Source organism: Nomia melanderi, chromosome 5 (genome assembly GCF_051020985.1).
Source record: "Nomia melanderi isolate GNS246 chromosome 5, iyNomMela1, whole genome shotgun sequence".
Classification (NCBI taxonomy): domain Eukaryota; kingdom Metazoa; phylum Arthropoda; class Insecta; order Hymenoptera; family Halictidae; genus Nomia; species Nomia melanderi.
Window position 1 is genome coordinate 13865370 of NC_135003.1, and position 12417 is coordinate 13877786.

The 12417-nt window shown below is 40.1% G+C and overlaps 1 protein-coding gene across 12 annotated transcripts in view; it reads left to right on the top strand.

The window, feature by feature from the left end:
- The first annotated feature begins 2746 nt into the window (after positions 1 to 2746).
- LOC116424252 (uncharacterized) overlaps positions 2747 to 12417 on the top strand; it is a 228659-nt gene continuing 218988 nt past the window's right edge. For 6 of the 12 annotated variants that reach the window (XR_012998551.1, XR_012998552.1, XR_012998553.1 and 3 more), the window contains exon 1: positions 2751 to 3021. The gene's annotated coding sequence lies outside the window, so the exon portion shown is untranslated. Of the gene's footprint in view, positions 3022 to 12417 lie in introns of all 12 variants that reach the window. The other 6 variants (XM_076367569.1, XM_031970421.2, XM_076367570.1 and 3 more) reach the window with 2 other exon arrangements.

The following is a 12417-nucleotide window of genomic DNA, read 5'->3' on the forward strand; positions in this document are numbered from 1 at the left end:
GGTAATACTAGTACTTACTCGGGAACTAACTCGAACCGACTGCACAAATTAACAGGAAGTTTAGAACTGGCTTTAAACATTAATTGCGTATAGAAACCTATGAAAATACTGAATATCTAATTACTCAGAGTGTTCGATCGATACTTGCACATTTAATTCCTCGGTCAGCAATCCTTACAGACTTCTTTATAATTACGTTCATCTACGTAATTACTATTAAGCGTTTAAAAGTCATTTTACCGTTATAAATTTCGAGCAAAACAATGAATACATTGACAACAATGTCACTCGCCCTCGTTTATGTGGAAGCTATTAAATCACATTTAAGCGTGTCAGCGATAATGCAACTAAAACACGCAATTAAAGCTAATGAATCTTTTACGGCGTCTCAGTATTAGTAACGCTTGCTCAGGCTCCCGTTCTTATGGGAATGTAACGGCTCGTATGGGAAAAACTGCTTTGTGGGCTGTAAAAACTCCGGGCCATAAAATCTCACGGTCATAAGCAGTTTCTATTATATTATATAATCATAAAATCGGTTCCTCGACTAACGGCGTGCCTCGTGTTTGCCCGGCGCCGTTGATTTTCTGTTTTCCCGCTTTTATTGGACGCGCGTATGGAAATTACCGCACCTGGAAATAAATAAATTCCCCAGGAAATGGATTTTTAATACGCGTAATTGAAATCTAAATAACTGTACGAATGTACCTGTTGGCTATTCGAACGGTTTATATTCGCAGACGCTGTTTGCAAATGTCGCCGGCGCCGCTAAATAATCCACGATTAAAAATTAGGTACAACCTGTTAGTGTGTCGTTCATTTTCTTGCGTTCGATAATACGTTTCGCACGCGTAAGCGAAATCTAAGTATACGTGCGAAACGCATTAATTGGAACGCGTGATATTCAGTTAAACGTGTGTACATCCCGTGAGAGTGTAATGAGGTTTACGGTTATTATTAAGTCTCCTTTGTTACATGATACTTAAGACAATACACTGCGGTTTACGACGTATTTTTACTTCTTTGGTTCTTTGTTGTCTTTCCTCTGTTATTATTAGCGTCGACGTCACCTTTTTTGGAATTCGCTAACAATTCTAAATGTGTATTTCGTGAACCTACTTTAAATGTTACGTGGGAACAGATGGAGAAATATTTGAGAAAGATCGATTAGTTGAAATAGGGTTAACAGTTTCTTATTTAGAAATATTTGGAAAGAAAAGCATTCAGAATGTGTTATTTGAGAACGTGCGCTGTTTAAGGATGTGTAAAAGTATGACGAATTTATTGTTTAAACGTGGAAATTAATTTTCTTCCAATTTGAATACGCTGATACGTGACATTCTTATATTAAGGAGTCTTCGTGGGTGTTTTGGAAACGTTTCATTGGAACAGCGTACAAAAGCGTAGAGTGTTGTGTACATTGTATTAAGTTAAAAGTTTTCAGTTTAGTGAAGGTAAATTCATTTCGACTTGTAAGCTGTATCTCTCGTATTCGTCTATTTATTTATGTGTGCGATTATTTATACTACTGCTTAAAAGCTTTAGATTACTCGTAATAAGAACGATTTATTAAAGCGAATGAAACAAAATAAATAATGTTATTTGGTATTCAAAGCAGCGTGAAGCTATGTTCTGTTTGTTCAATTCATATATCTCGAAGAATTTATGATCGTTATATTCCATCTCTATTCCATCTCTATTCCATATACTATCTCACAAAATCTACCAAAACCAAAATCGAACAATTAGAGTCCTTCCTTTGTTAACGACGGACTCATGTTGCCCTACATGTATACTATCATCTTTAAAATCTACCAAAACCAAAATCGAACAATCAGAGTCCTTCCTTTGTTAACGTGGAACTCATGTTGCCCTACATGTACACTATTATTTCACAAAAAACTACCATAACCGAAGTTGCACAATTAAAATCCTTTCCTCACCAGTGATACGTCCATCTTATCTTTACATGTATAGTATCATCTCACAAAATCTACCAAAACCAAAATCGAACAATTAGAATCCTTCCTCTATCAACGAGGAACCTTAATGAACCTTAAAGAAACTACCCTAAAATTATTAGATTCTCCACACATCCAAATTTTCTACTCCGAAGGAAAATAACGATCGAAGAAATGTTATAGCATTGCTCATTTTCGGGATACTATAAAAATTAGCTGCAGTTGCCGATAGATTACGAAACAACCTGGAGTGCTGGTTAAATGATTTACGATTCAGTTTACGTATCACTAAATCAATTCCTCTAACAGTTTCTCAGTGAAGCATTCGTTTCTTAATAATCGCAGAAAGAAGAAACCTGGGATGAGTTATTTCGACCCGTCTAGTATTCTCAATATTAAAAAATATAACATTCATTATTATAGAAAACAGTAATTATCACAGAAGCAGCGTTCGCGAGAACGAGAAACACGAAAAGGACCGACGGATACCACAGAAACTGCAGTTCAAATATTTCATGCCGCCATAAAACGGAGTGCTAAAGGTTAAAGCGTACGTTCTCCACTTCCGAAAATTCACGTGTCACGCGCCGCGCGAGGAGCGAAGCTCTAGTCGAGGCCTAACTCAGTCGAGCGAGTTCCGCAGGCGTCAGCGATCCTCCGCGTTCCGGGCAGGCGAAACGGGTTACGGGGTGGAACAGGCTGGTTCAGGTGTGGCAGGCTAGGGCAAAGGGTGAGCTCAGGTGGTCGGTTACCGGCGTGGCGGCTGAAGCGAGGCTCGGCGTCGGATAGGAGGACCAGCGGCGTAGTCAAGGCGCAGGTGCACCACCGTGGGCTCTCCTGTCCGTCGGTGACGGCGTCGGCGTCGTCGCGCGCCCCGCCGTTGACCGCTAAGGGTATACACGTTCCGTGTGACGGCGCAGAGCGCGGCAGGAGTCCAAAGGATCACGAGGTCCGACCGTGGAGTCAGTCGCCGGTAGCTCTCGTAGTCGTTCAACTGACTCTTGACATGAGCCTCGGTTCCCGCGCGTTCGTCAGCTAGGAGAGGCACCTTCGGAACAAGGTCAGTGGCTACGTCAGTCGTCCTCGTCCCGCGGTGATCCCCGTCGTCGGGCAACGCTTCGGCCAGCTCCTCTGCTCCCGATTCTCGCGATTTCCCCGTTGGTGGACACCTCGTCGCGATCGTCTCGGGTACCAGTGTCCGTGCGCGAGATCGAGCGTGAGGATCGGGGGACAGAGTGATCGACGCCCGTGAACAAGTGAGCACCCTTCGAGCCGCTCGCCGCGGGAAAATCTCTGGACAGTGTTAACCCTGTGTATCGTGATCAAGATCGCGGGGCAGTGTGACATCGGGATCGTCGGATTCTGTGCCGCGTACGCGGCTTCGTCGCCGTCGAATCGATGGTTCGAGTCGCGGATGACGAACATCGTTCGACGCGACGTCCCCTCGGTGCTCGGGACCGTCGAAGAGGTTCGCTATTTGTTCACGGGCAAGGGGAACGCTGGTCGAACACCTGTTACCGCGTACTGCGGGGATCGTTCCATGGCTGCGCCGAAGTTCCTGGTGACGGTGATGACGCAATTTTCGCGTTGATCGTTTAGCTGTGCATCAGTGTGTACGTTATAGATTCTCTCGGGGACCGCGGGGCGAGTTGATAGACAGTGGACAGTGGTATTCGCTGTTGATTCCATGGTATCGTTCGCGTACTTTCGACGAGTCCCGTCGAAAGTGTTTTCGTATGTTCCTCGGGACGTGTCGCGCGAAGTTCGCTGATGGTGTCGGAGGGCACGAGCATTTTCGGGGATAAGTTCCGCGAAACGTCGCGGGGGACGTTTGCACACACTCGAGCTACGCGAACGCGAACCAACGATCTCTCCGATGTCCCGCCGTGCGGAAGTTTTAAAGAGTTTTCGAGTCGTTTTCGGGGAGGGCCCTCCTGAATTTTGTAAAACAAGAGGTATCGATCGTTACGACGCGTACGCGCGAAAAGTATGCTTAAGCGGACACCTTGAACGATGAATCGAGGTTGAACCGGTAGTTATCGAGGAAGTTTTAGGAAAATTTCTTTGGAACGAGAGAAGGTAGATACAAGCATCTGTGGGTTTCGAATATTTTAAAGGAGATATCACTCAGACGCCCGGTGAAAAATTGATACGCTACGCTAGGTAAACTGCGAAGCGGAGCGTATATCTTCAAAGATACAATTTCATAAATATCTAGACAAACCTGTATCTGGCTTTAAGACAGATTTCCAATTGCTCGAGAATCAAGGAACAGCATTTACAGTAAAGAGTATCAACAATGTAAAATCATTTTGAAACTACTCGTAAACGATTCACGATTTATTCGATCGTTTCCACGCAAAACGGGAAGTCTATGTAGAATGCAATTTATGTATCGAATCGTTGGTGAAGTGGTAAAACATATCTCACAAAGTCAGTTACAACTGTTTCTGATAACTACAATCAACACAAAACCCTCACGAATGTACTCGTGAAAAACATCTAACTTACACGTCCCGTTTATATGCCCATAACCAATTTATTCGTTCGAAGCTCAGCGGAACAGGTGTCCAGTGAAATATAGATAGAAGATACGCTGATCCGCTTCGAAAAAGTAGAACACAGTAGGTCGACGGTGCAGGCAATTAAAGTAACGAATGAAATCCGTAGAAAGTGTCTCGGTTGCAGCTTAACACTAGATTTACGGAGATGTCTTCTATATATTTGTTTATATAGATTGCGAAAATTAGCGTTTCAAGAACAGAGAATTACAATGAGTATTCGCAAAACTGCATCAATAAAAATCGAATGAAATTGTTACGAAATAATGTTTAAAAAGTTCAATATCCGTGGAACTGACGGGTCCCGTAAATCTAGTGTTAACACTAGAACACTAGAAAAGTTTCATTCAAAATATTAAACACTCAACTTCATAGTTTCACTGTATCAAAGTGGTGACTAAGAGTCGAGTGCGAAGGGTTAACTTACATTTTCTAAGTTTAGTATATTTTGAATTGGCTGTTCGATAAAATGAAGTATAGGAAATGTCCAAAATTCAAGGGAAAATGATTGACACTGGAACTACTATCGTTAAAATGATTTTCAAAGGAAATTCGATCCTTTTATTAACAATTATTGATATGCTCCAAGCATTGAATATTCGAAACGATTTTGAAGAGACTGAAGAAACTGAAAATAATCAATTGTTACAATTTTTATAGTAATTACATATTAATCGTACGAAACGCTCGGTAGTTCCCCGATTCCCGAAACACGAGCGGCCGTGTGTCGCCAACGGTGCCTCCGAACGAGACTTTTCGTTTGGAGTTTAGTCAGGGGACTCCGGTAGAATGAGCACGATATCGATCGCGGCGCGAAATTCGCCGAGTTAACGTACGACGAACCGAAGAAACAATTTCTAGCGCGTTGCGCGTAACAAGTGGCTCCGTTGTTCCGGTCGTCTGGGCTTTTCGCGTTGTTACCCATTGTTCTCGCGATTCCCTTAGTTCGGCGACGAACACCGTGGCAACCGTAACGGGCTCATCCGTGAAACCCGTGAACGGCTTAAATTCGCCGGCGCTCCTCGTATCGACGGAGACATACTTTCGCCGGGTAATACAATCGCGACCCATTGTTGCGCGTCGCCATTGTCACGCGCTCCTGATACCAGCCCCGATCAATTCTGAAAAGCGCCATTTTCATTCGCGGACTTTGTTCTACGAGCTCGCGTCGACGATACTGCGGCGATGATAACGACTCGATGATCGGCATTTGGTTCGAGCGTGGTCAGCTTCGCGTATCGTTCGAAACGATCCTTTCGAAGGCGCATCTTGTTTCATGGCGAGTGTATTCGAATTTATTTAACCCTTTGCACTCGGAAGTTTCTCGGTAGAGATAGTTGACAGTTCTTTACGAGACAAAGACGATATTTGGAACTTGAAGAGGAACAAAGCTATGTTCTAATATTTCACGTATCTGAGTCACCTACCGAGTAAAGGGTTAATGTTAGAACCAGTGAGTATTTGATACGATTGAGATATGCGGGGTTTTCAACGAAACCTGCATCGAAAGACGAGGAAACGGATGAACGTTAGTATATTGATCGATGGCGATGCGAAAATTTGAGTCCCTTTGAACTACTGTGGAAAATGGGGAAAATGGCTACTAATATGGGATGTTTAGGTGTAGACAAAGCTATTTCTATCGTGAAATGAATTTTTCTTATAAATATTCTTGAGAAAGTAAAATAATCGCGACGAGAGACTGTAGAGTTGATACTTTCGTTAATAATGTTTGAATCTTTGAAATAATTGTGACTAAGTCTCGATTGTATTTTCCTTCGCAACCTTGATTGTAAAATTGAACATGCTAATAATATACAACCAAATGTAACTAAGGAATGCAAAAATATTCTTTGTACTCAGAAGAGTCATGCAAATCGCCAAATTAACATGTCGAATGAATTCATTCCGAGGAGAGTATCTTCATCTTTCATCTTCCTGAATTAGATGTAAGGCATATGCTAATTGCAATTACGTATGAATGTTCTATAGACTGCAATCCAAGTGAAAATTATGCGCACCTAGGGTTAGCCTTGTGTGGAGTGTTAAATTGGAGTCTAACATCTTGAAGTGTAGGCGACGATTTCAGTATTCTAATTATCACTTATATTCATCTGGTAATTAATATTAAACCCTCCAATACGTCACAATGAAACTTCATTCACAGTTTCATATTGAAAGAAATAAAAAACTTATTGTATTGAAATATTATTATCATACAATCATTCAAAATATACTCTATACATGAATACACTATTCCTGAAATACACAAATTGTTGCATAGAACCTTACAATATTATTATAACATAATCTGTATTCAAAATATACACAATAGCTTACTGTGAATATTAAAATTTCATTCTGTCATCCTTCTTAAAAGATTAAGCTTGTAACCAAGAAAATAAGATTCTTTGGCATCAGACAAATTTATTCAGCACGTCTGAACGTTGATCATAATTACAGTCCTAGCATTTGCGGCTATACACGAACAGCCTGGATACTCTAATGAGCAGTTACAATATTCAAAATATACACAATATTTTACTATAAATATTAAAATATCATTCTCTGTCATCCTCCTTAAAATATGAAACTTGTAACCAAGAAAATAAGACTCTTTGGCATCAGACAAATTTATTCAGCACGTCTGAACGTTGATCATAATTACAGTCCTAGCATTTGCGGCTATACACGAACAGCCTGGATACTCTAATGAGCAGTTACAGGCTATGAATCTCAATATCACGATAACCCAGTAGATTATGGACGATATCATTGACATTTGTTGGCATTTCGCCGTCGACGGACTGCACGGTGTAATTGTATTCTTTGTCGTTGGCGGCGATTCCCCAGCGCCCAATCCCTCGGAGAATACCGGCATACAGTTAATTTTTTAGATTAAAACTCAGAACTCACTATTTCATTTATGGAAATGCCTTTTAAAAGTCAGCTTTAGAATTTGTTTCCATGGAACTGATTTCACGTGTTCAGTAGACATTTTTACAAGGGTTTTCGCGTACCTTTGATATTACAGAAACGTTTTCAGTATGCTGAATTATTCTTTGCTCTTAATTGCACCAGTCACGGAACCTCTCGCTACGGGAATTGTATCGAGTGAGTGACTCCCTTGCTCGCTAGAAATCAATGAGCTAATTAAGGCCCGTTGATAATTCATTTGCCATAAGTGCGGCTATAATTGGAACTGGAGCAGTCGCTCTTTCGAAAAAATCTGTCGAAGTAACGAACGCGTAGAGACGAATCACACGATTCTCAGTATTCATTTCGACTCTGGAGAATTGATATTTAAAAAATCGATACGTTTGTTGCACCGGAACAGGCTGATTTCGACCTCAACGACAGATATATAGAACGCTTCCCCGGAAAGATGAACTTAAGACAAAGTTGGAAAATTTAGTTTCGAGGAGAGCGCGTTTAAAGTTTGGCAAGTAATCTGAAAGACAAACAGTCAGGTGTTTATGATATTAACTTAAATCTGTTGTCGCGTAAGAGGGACATCTTTTGTTTTATGAAACATGCCGTGAAGTATCGCTTTTTTCTTTTTTTTGATAAGCTTTTCTTTATAATTAGTAGACACTTATTCGATTATCTATTTTAGACTCGTAGTGAAGATCTCCAATAGAACTCAATACAAAACTTCAATAACTAAAAAGAATATTATTTATTCCCTTAACACTAGAACTACATTTAATACGATTAATATGTAATCTCTAAAAATTGTAATAATCGATTATTATCAACTCCTTCAGACGTTCATTATAGTATTCAAGTGAAACTATTCACTTTCAAGATCATTTCGAATATTCAATGCTTTTAAGATATCAATAATTACGAAATAAAAACGTTGAAACCAGTCATTTTGACTGGAACAGTAGTTCTAGTGTTAAAATATACAAAACAAAATCAAGAAATCGACTTAAGTGAGTCGCTGATAGACAGACGCGGTGGAAACTTAATGTTCAGCTTCTAAAATTTGTACATAACATATTCACAAGCCATAGAAATGACTTTCAGACCCAGCGAAAACGAAGAAACGAGTGAACCGTCGAATAACTAAAAACAATATCATTTGCTCCATTAACAAGTTAACTGTGTTTGACCAATTACGTCATAAAGCTTGACACGATACTAATTCTTTCAGCGATGAATTCTTTATTTCCTCACATAAACACATAATTCTTTTCTTTCGCTTTTCTTTCATTAAAATATACTCTGCGTGCATTCGTCCTGCGTTCGACGAGACGCTGAATTTTTTTATTTTACTGCGAGAACTAGAGGTTTCTCCAACTAAATTCTAGTTAGCCGGTTAAAATCCAGAAAAGTGAGAAAACGTCAAAGAATTATACTTCCAAGGGACCGGAATCGTAAGGGAAGGGATTAACGTTGCACTAGAAAAGGTGGGAACACGCTCGAAGTAATTACGAAGGGGGAGGAAAATGGAAATACTTTGTACTTCGGTGTTCGTGTTGTTCCGGCGGAGAGGAGCCGAAGAATAATGGGACCGGCAGGAATTCAACGACACCCTCTATGGTGACCCGGTTCACTTGTACACGACGCGTAACTTTGTCATGGTCGATGTTCCAAATTTTCGGTGATACGGAGCGAAGTGAAGGCAGGGTGTGTCCGATCCGAGTGTGCGTGCTGGCTGACGGCTGTTTGTTTAATCCCAGGGGAGCGTGCAACATGGCCACTTGCCGTTTTCCCTTCCATCAAAATCTCTACCCTTCGGAGCGCGATCTTATCCCCGTACGTCCGCCCGATGCTTTCATTCGTCCCCACGGTTCATTTCCTCCGCTCCGTTATTTACTCTGCCTTCTTTTCGGATTGACTTTGCAGTTATCCGGTTTGCTTATTCCGTTTGCGTTGAAGTTCGGGGGCCGGGCTGATGGCGTAAACATTGTTAAAACATTCCGCGCCGTTCGTACGGAATTATCAGTTCCTTAACACTGGAGCCACTCGGTCCAATTGACTTTTGAAATTCTATGGAAACTTCGAGGGCGCGTTCGTCGAGACTTCGATTAACTTGTAATTCGGTCTGCGTGTTGTTGAAGAATTTCTTTGATCATTCCTCGGAGAAATTCACGAGGAGACGGTTTTCCTCGGTTTCTTTAGATTTCGTTGTATTTTTCTGGAACTATTTACTTTTTAATGCTTTCGAGATATATCATCGTGAAATGAGAATATTGAATTTTGACGAGTACGACAGTGTTAGTGTTCTGTAATGTTTAGTTGCGTCAAATTATGTAATTTCTGAGCGAGGTTTATACATTTTGGGAAACTCAGCATGGTCAATGTAAAAATTAGATTCATTGGTTCACGTGATTCTACACGTTTCTATTATTAACACCCATATTGTTTCACTGTATATTATTCATGGCGCTACAAAATGATCAATATCGTTAAAAATAGAAGAATTCAGAGACCAACGTTCCACACACAATGGAAATTGCATTATTAGCCAGGCCTGACGTTTGTAAGTATCATTTATTTTCCTACGTTAGCGAGCATTTTCTCAGTTTACAGGTTTCCTTATTTTTTTGCGCGTGCTTTTTCCCTTTGACCGTAACAGGAGGCAGTCACGACGTTTACTGCTCTTCACCAGGGTGTTTGCTCCGTTATATAAACGAACGTAAACGCACCCTTGTCTTCCCGTTACGATCGATACCGTTATTATATTCTAGTCACCTTAACAGGCTGTCACGCCTGCTGCGTTATCCGCCATCGTTCTCCCCCGAATTAAATGGAAGGACATACTGAAATCTCGATGAGCCTTCTCCGAATTATTCCACCGCTGTATCGGTTGCCGCAGATGTGCCCAAAATATGAATCATCCGCGAAAATCTTCGTTGATTCCCCTACTTGCGGCGGGATCTCCCTTAATCCTGTGCATTAACAAAATTTACATGGTGTTCCACGCTGTGGTGTGTACACGTGTGCAACCGAGCTGCCGATTGAACGTACAAAAGCGAACGGCGAATGCAAAATACGATTCCCTTATTTCGAGCAAGGACGATTTAATGATTATTTTTATGCTAATGGACGTTCTATCGAATTTTCGATGCACTTTGTTAATCCAAGTAAAATAAGGTACACGTCCATTCGTAAAATATGAGTGAAGTAATTAAAGTGATTACAGTGATTAAGGATCGACATTCTTGAAAGCATATTTCTCTTGAAATTTAATACTAACGGAACGTTATTAATTATTCCGTTCCTCTTGCGAGAGTCTCTTTATCGAACGAATTTTCAAATGCTGCTTTCCTCGGAATAAAAATTCAAACAAGCAATTCTGTCCTTTTCCTTTAATTTCTGTTAGTAGATTAACGTCCTATCTGGTTGTAAAATCGTGTCTAACAGCATTCATAGTCGTTTTAGTTTCTCACTTCAGTCTGTCATCTGTTCTGCTGCGTTCGAAGCATGTGATGAATTGCAGTCTTTATATTGCGTTATCGCTGGAGTAAAGTGGCTTAAAAAAAGGAGAAATTCTATCGTAACGCATAAGTAACAACCAGTGTCAATATTTTTCGCTGGCAAGAGTGCAAAGAAGTATAGCAATCGAATATATTTAATAGTAAACCTAGTATAATTCTTTATACTATAAAATATATTCTTCTACCGTTATCAGTGGAAGCAGACAGTAACAATCAGACGCATTAATCGTACTCTACATTTCCGACTCAAATTTGATTTTATGCTTGATGTTTAATAAACAAAGCTGATTTATTCAATAAGACTATGCATACTAAAATATACGTATTGCACGTAAATTGAAATTTCAACAACATGAGTATTAATTACGATTACTGTAACAAGTGTTCGTTTCAATTAATTTTCATATTTTTAGAACACCGGAGACACGAGTGATGACGTATTTAAAATTCATTTGACGCAGCGAATGTTTACAATCCCGTATCTATTATTTATTATATCATCAAAATTTATATGGAAAAATGTGATTGGTATACAAGTGTAAGAGTGTGCATTGTTATGGGGATAAAGTTGATGTTATGACACACAGGCGGTAATGGGGACATAAAGTGGTCGGCGAAAGACACAGATATAGATCAATAAACATCGGATGGGTCAACGGACCAAATGTAATTTCCATTATAATTTTCCTGTAAACATCACGCTTCAGAATTCAGTTAATTAGAAAACCAGAATGGCCGATCATCTTCATCCCTTGTTCCACGGTTTTTCACAGCGGTGCTTGATAAAACTTTGTCATTAACACTGAGCGTACCAGTACTTTTCCTGCGGTAATCAGTCAAATAATTATCCTCAAACTAAAGGTAAATTTGTTAGATGATACACACCTTTTTAATGGAAAGTAAACAACTGAAAAACTGATTAATTGGGCAATATAGGAATTGACACAACGTTAAATGAACGGAAGGAGACCGGTTCTCGGTACGGTTAGCGTTAATGATTTAGTAACCAACCAAATCGAATTACTATAGTTCATTCAATTAAACGACGATTATTCGACAACATTTCCGCCACCGAATGCGGTGACATTGAGCAAAATTGGCGCGCAATAGTAACGCCATTCGATCGAATGATCTAGTGTCACATTTTTCCCATTTTGCGTATTTTGCTCTATGAAATCGAGCGGAGTTCCACGCGTTAATGGTTACAGATTAATAATAGACAAATAATACTTTATTTATGTGTGAGATAAAGGAATAACATTTGGATTTGTCGAAATTGCTTGAAAATCTTCCACATCTTATATAAATAGCTTCAATGGTATCACTTGCTTCATCAATTTTGATTGCTGCACAGAAACTAGTCCGATTTCTTGTCTGTTGATCTATTAAAAGATTAAACATTGTAGAGTATTGTAGACAAGAATATGTTCTTCCTAAAGAATGGAG